Here is a 7,186-nt window from a genome sequence, read left to right as displayed (position 1 = left end):
GATTTTTTTAGATCAAGATGCCTCCAAGAAAGAGACCCAGCTCAACGAACAACAACAATCCTCCTCTTCAACTTGATCTTGCATCGCTTCAGACAGTTCTGACTGCTGCAATGGTAGCAGCCATGTCGCAAATGAACTCTAGAAATTCAGGAGGTGATCCCCAACCCCAAAACCCAGAAGATAGTCAGGGACACCAAAAAGGGGGTTCCTATAAAGACTTCATGAACGCAAAACCGACAGTCTTCGATGGCACAGGGGGTGTCATTGCCTTAACCCGATGGTTCGAGAGAATCGAATCAATCTTTGAAATATGTGGCTGTTCGGAGTCTGATAGAGTCAAGTTTGCCGCCTGTACTTTCCTAGACAAAGCCCTGACTTGGTGGAATGGCCGAGTCAAATCCTTAACTTTACCTGTAGCCAATGCTATGGGTTGGGAAGCTATGAAGGAGCTTCTTCTCGCTGAGTATTGCCCTCGGGGCGAACTTCAGAAACTAGAGCACGAACTATGGAACCTTAAGATGAAGGGTTCCGACATAGCTGCTTATACCTCAAGATTCGAGGATCTGGCGTTACTTTGTCCGGGAATGGTTACCCCGGAAGGTAAAAAGATAGAGAGGTTCATCTGGGGGTTGACCCAGCCAACAAAGGGGAATGTCCTGGCTGCAAAGCCAGACACTTATGACAGTGCTAAGTGCCTTGCGAAAATCCTGATAGATCACGAAGACAACTCTGATGAAGAAGCTACTACCCCCGAGCCAGTCACTAGTGGAGGCGGAAGTAAAAGGAAATCCTGGAACAAGCGTAAGGCCCAGAGTACGCAAGGGTCTTCTAAGAAACAGCAAACGGTAGCGGTCCATGCTGCTACTGCCCCTGTTGTTGTTTCAGCTGTAGGTTCCACAGCCCAAACTCCCGCCAGTGGATATACTGGTACCCTTCCTTGGTGTGGTAAGTGTAACTACCACCACCGCATTCCTGGACCATGTCGCGAAAGGATCTGCGACAACTGTGGCAATAAGGGCCATCTTGCGCGAACCTGCAGAAAACCAGCCAAACCAACGAACCAATCATCTGGAGTGGGAATCAGTCCGGCCTGCTACAATTGTGGTGAAGCCGGGCAATTCAAAAGGAATTGTCCCAAGACGGCTACAACCACAAATCCCTCTGCTGCCGCAGGTATATCTCTATTTGATAATTCTTATACTTGCAACTCTTTTCGATTTTGGGTGCAAAAAGGAAACCTGTTATCTATCTATTCGAACATATTCTAAACTCAATCCATCGTATGTAATCGAAATGTATACCGTCGAGACGACTAACTAGTGAGATAAAGAACACTAACTTCGTATCTATAGATTGAATCCTCGGTCCGGAAGACTATTCTATTCCATTCGATTTATAAAGGGGGAAACTTTCCATGAAAATACTTCGATGCCATGTTTAACCAGAAATGACCGAGTCTCATTCATATTGTTATCCTTACTTTCGAACGAGTCGCTCGTCTAGATTCTTCCTCGACCCTGTTCTCGTAATCTTCGGCATCAAACTTTCTTATCATTCAATGCCTTAGAACTCAAAAGTTTTCCCAATATGAATTACCACGCATCCCTCGTTTCTGTAATTATTGAGAAACGGGAAGTTAGCAGCCTTTCCCTCTAAATGTCTATCCCGAAGAATTCCCGGGAGTATCTTTCGAGCATCTAGTTTAGTCTCGCATCAAACCTTTCGAGATCTTCGTAGAGATCGATTCAGCAACCTTCAGGTTTCGGATATCCTTAGATCTTGGTAATATCTATCTAGACCATCACGTCTCAAATCCTTAGAAGCGTCTGCCCAACGAAACCCTAGTGATTCCTTTGAGGAAACCGAAGTCGTTCAGGGTTGGAACTTCCACGAGAAAACAGATTGATATCGTGAATTGAGAGAGAGTCAAGAAGTGAAACCAAGGCATGATCCAATAATGAGAATTTGTTAGAAAGCCCAATAGAGACTTGATTCCACTTGAGAAAGTGAAGATCCGAAGCAACAGATCCATTCGTATATCATTCCAATTCATGATCAGTATCTTATTCCTTGAATTTCGGGACGAAATTCCCTCTAACGGGGGGATAATGTAACAACCCGAAGTTGTTCATCGCCGAAAACCCGTTCTACCCGAATAACTCGTCGGAAATCGAAATGTCCCGTTATCATTTTTGGGCTGAGTTATCTAAAATTATATGTTTATTTTCATTCAATGAGGGTCCAAATCATTTAGGAACTCATGAATTTAGCCCGAAACATTTATTTCAGATGTTTTAGAAATATCCTCGTCGGGTGACGAAAACTCAATCGGGTGCGACCCAAAGCATCGTTTAAGGTCGGTATCGGGTAGAATTCCACAGTGTCCAAGTTTTAGGGACTATATAAACATGTTTAAGCACTCATTTGAAGCTTTTTCCTTCTCTCTCTACTCTCTCTCTAACCTCTCTCCTAAATCCAAAGAATTAAGTGTCCAAAACTCAAATTTAAGGCTTCAAATCCTTAAGGTACCTTCCTAGCCTTAATCTATAGCATGTTTAGCTTCCAAATTAGACACTTAATCATGAAATTGGACAATATATGTGAGTTTACGGCCCAGGAGGCAGCCTAGGCCGTAAACACCATTTTGAAGGGTTTTTAGCCCTTAAACTCCTTCCTAGACTCAATTGGACTTTAGATTTGGCTAAGGGACTTCAAGATATGGACTTAGAACACCTAAAACTATAATTTTGTGGACTTTGAAGGAGTTTACGGCCAAGGCATAAGCTTGGGCCGTAAACTCATGAAAATCGTGTTTTTCATGCCTTTAAACCCTTACAAATCACCCCTACAGCTTAGATATGAATTATAGGACTTTGATTCTTGCATTTGGACACTTGAAACATTAATTTTGAGGGACTTAGATGAGTTTACGGCCAAGGAGAGTTCTTGGGCCGTAAACTCCACAAAACTTGGCATAAATCTCATTCTAAGGTGTTAGAAAGCCATCCAACACCACCAAAAGCCTTGGAATAAATCAAGGGACCAACCAAAAATACTTTAAGGGCCTAAAACACAACTTTTATGGGATTTCTAAGAGTTTACGGCCAAGACCTGTTCTTGGGCCGTAAACTCCAAAATTTTTGGTGTTAGAATGCAAACTACACACCCTAAGGCCCTTAGATGAATTTTAGAAGTCCTTTCATGCATGTTCTAGGCCTTGAAACACCTTGGAACACCACACACAAGATTTTACGGCCATGAAGGGGGTTTCATGGGCCGTAAACTCCATAAATCCCTCATATGTCCCATATAAACTCATTTCTAGGCTTGAGGGAATTTTTAGAATCACATGTGATTGGTTTTAACAACATTTAGCATCATTTTCATAAGGATTAAGGAGTTTACGGCCAGGAGCCTATGCTAGGCCGTAAACTCCCATAAATTAATCATTTTGGTGATTTTAATCCATTCCATGCATTTAGATCAAAGCCTAGAATCATTTCCTATGTCCATGTAAGCCATTTAAGCCATTTAAACACCCAAAACCACACCCACATGAGTTTACGGCCGTAAACTCATGTATGTGTGTGTTTTGTGGTTGTAAACTCATTTAAAAGTTTACTCATGGGGAGTAAACTCAAGTCCCAAGACCCTAGTGTCATTTCCCATCCTTAAACGCCACCCGGGTCCCTCCAAACACTCGTATCGGAGTGTTTTCGCGACTAGAAGCAATTGTCCCTATCCAACAATCAATCTAAGTCCTAATTAGATACAAATGTGTATCTTTACATTATAATTAGGAACCTTGTGTATTTACAATCCCCGGATCAACTCTTAGCATCCAAATCGTCATACTTCTCGTCTGGTGAGTTCATACCCCTACGCCTTTTTCACTGTTTTTAACTGTTTTCAGGGGGGGAATACAAGCAAACCAAAACTGTTTTCAAATCATAACATTTATGTGTTTCAAATAATATCTGGCAATCTTATAAACTCTTTTACTCCTTATGTATTATGTTGAGCATAAGGAATGATTTATCAATTACAACTAAATGGATTTTAGTTAAGAAAATAACCAAACTAATCAAATTATTATGGGAATAATTTGGGGTTCTATATTTCTCTTTATATCATGTACTAATATCTGTATTAAGTTATTAGATAAACTATGTCTGATTCAGTTTATCTCCGTATCATTCGAATGTTTTGCCAAATAGTTTCATGATATGTATCTATTTTTCACTGTATCATGTCTTAAAGTCTTTGTATGTTTGTTATCGTATGAGAATCCTGTGAATAGTTTAATACTAGTTTGTGAGATAGTCACTACCCTTTATGGATGATCAAGTAAATCCTCTCCGAAAGTGTAACCAGAGTCTCCTGGAGGGAGAGCGAAGAGTTTGTGAATAGATCTATTCGGGACTGACAATCCCACACCTTAACTGCTAGCTACAGTTAGGCGGGCACGCCTGGGGTGACAAATTTTGTATATCATTCGACGTCTGACTAACGTCAAGGAGGTCTCGTTGTCGTATCAGTATGGTTACCCGACTCACAATACGTATTAATATAAACTTATTCACAGCTAGGATCTGTTTAGAATCTATATCTTGTTCGGGATGGTAATCCTATGGTCATGTAATCTATATCTCGTTCGGGATGGTAATCCCATGGTTTTATGTCTATACCTCGTTCGGGATGATAATCCCATGATCTTGTGTCTATATTTCGTTCGGGATGGCAATCCCATGGTTTTGAAACTAAATCTTATACGGGAAGATAATCCCATGATTTTATCAATCTATCATATATCTAGTTTCGGGATAGTGATCCCATGGTCTATCGAACTATCTTATATCTATTTTCGGGATAGTAATCCCATGGTTTTTATTGAATTATCTTATAACTGGTTCGGGATGTAGTCCCAAGGTTTTCAAAATGCTTTCTATTTACAGTTCATCTAAATTATAGTTTTGTTTATTAAACTATACTATGTGTTATTCTATCAATCTTGCATTTAGGAAAATATAGGATTTTCCTGGGGTTAACTTATATCTGATAACAGAACTGTAACGAAAGATAACTTAACTACTTTACATAAGAAAATATGGGATTTTCTTGGATATCAAATCTTTTCAGAAAACTAAAGGAAATCGATACATTTTCACAAAACAAAACAGCTTATGAACTCACCAGCTTTATGCTGATTTTCAAACTGCTTGTATTCTCAGGTCCAAGTTAGACAGGTACCCGACGATAACTTTTGGTGATGATGGAGTGCTCCGAAGACTCGTCTCTTTTGTTCATATGATATTTGTATAACTTTTGTACAATTTACTTTTGAACCAAATGTAAACTTTCACATATATGTAATGTAATGGTTGTTTACTGTGATTACTATGTACATTGGATTTGATACACAACATGGAGTCAACCCCGGGAACGTTTCCGCCTTTGGTTTTCGGGGTGTGACACTAGCACCCCAAATGTTGTGTCTCAAATGATTCACACAATACCACAAAACTTGGAATAACTTGAGAGAATACTTCTAGCACTCAAAATCGGTTATGCCCTCTCTAGTAACACTAGGTCACGATTTTGCTAGCCAAAGGATTCCTTTTATAGTGGTGTCACAATTAGGTTTTCATTAAGACGACCCATAATTGTCATGACTCTTCATTTCTCATGACCCATGGGTTTGTAACTCCCATGGACTATCCATGGAGCTCCAAATGGTTACATCCATAACCCATAAACCATGGATCATTAATCCACCATAAAAGAATTGATGATTGTCATAATCAACCCTATCTATTTAATTAGTCTCACTTTGATCACCAAATTAATACTAGATTAATACTTGATCAATACTAATTAAATAAGACTATTATTAATATATTAGAACTTATAATATATTAGTAATCATAAGTTCCATATTCTTTCATTTAGTCTATCCAAGTATTTCAATGCCATGCAACCCAAATGGACCATGCCGAGTTGGATCAAGCACATACCAAATAAAGTTATGGACTTAGACACTATATCCAACATTTTAAGCCTTCTTAAGCCTCCGGATTGTAAGTATTCTTTCCCAATGCTTGAACCTTGTTTAGAACACTGGTTTAAGTCCTTGAAAATGCCTAGGAATCAAGATCATATGGTGTGTGCGGCCGCACACCCATGTGTGGCCGTATACCCCTCAAAACACCCTTAAAGGGCCTTCAAAATGCATTTAATTTCCAGCTTCACCACTTATTGAGCAATCATCCCACAAGCCTTCCTACTATTGGAAAATGTTATTGTGCACTCATTACCATGAGTGTGTGTCCGCACACTCCTTGGCCGTACACCCATGGACGCACACTCAACAAGGTGGTCGTACACTCCCATTTAGTGAATCACATGTGATTCCAAAAGTTGGTCAAAGTGTTTCCTAGTCCCGTGAGGTGTTTCCTTGCATTTAGTTTCTTCTAAACACTATGTTTACGTCAATATATGCCATTATATTTCATTTACGACTCGTTAAGTCTCGGGACTTCATTCATGGAACTTGTCATCCTTACGCGCATATTTGTTTGAATCGCCCACATAAGGTGAGTTCATACCCCATAATGAATCTTTTAACTATTTTAAATGCTTTAGGGGGGGAATACAAGTTGAAAACAATGATAATTGTGTAAATGTTTGTTATAAACATATTTCAAAAGATTGCTTATGTCTTTTATAAGTGATCAAAACATTTGAAAAACTCTTTTAAAGTTATGTTACTTCATAGTTTAACAAAACTCTATTTTTAAAGTACAAGCATAACTTAGTAGTAAAATGAGTCTTTTCAATAATAGTTCAAGTAAAATACTAGTAAACTATAAGGGGTATAGTTTAAAGGTTCAGTTCATACAAAGATACTATAACAGAAAGAACATAGTAAGATACTATAACAGAACAAACATACTAAGATGCTATAGCATGGAACAACTACAGGATCTTATTATACCAATGAATCACTAACTCATTGTTCTAAACAAAATGTGATAGTTAAATTGGGTATACATGATCACATAACTTTAATGTGGATTACACGGCCTAGCAACTGGTGTGCTGAAGTCGCGTTTGGTTTCCAGAATCTCTTGACAGGGAGAGCGTATAGTATGGGTACTAGCCATCACATTATGATCTTAATAGAACA

The sequence above is a fragment of the Lactuca serriola genome, chromosome 2, assembly GCF_051521515.1.
Source record: "Lactuca serriola cultivar US96UC23 chromosome 2, Lser_US96UC23_V15, whole genome shotgun sequence".
Lineage (NCBI taxonomy): Eukaryota > Viridiplantae > Streptophyta > Magnoliopsida > Asterales > Asteraceae > Lactuca > Lactuca serriola.
The sequence above is the reverse complement of the archived record's forward strand: the minus strand, read 5'-3'. Positions refer to the sequence as shown.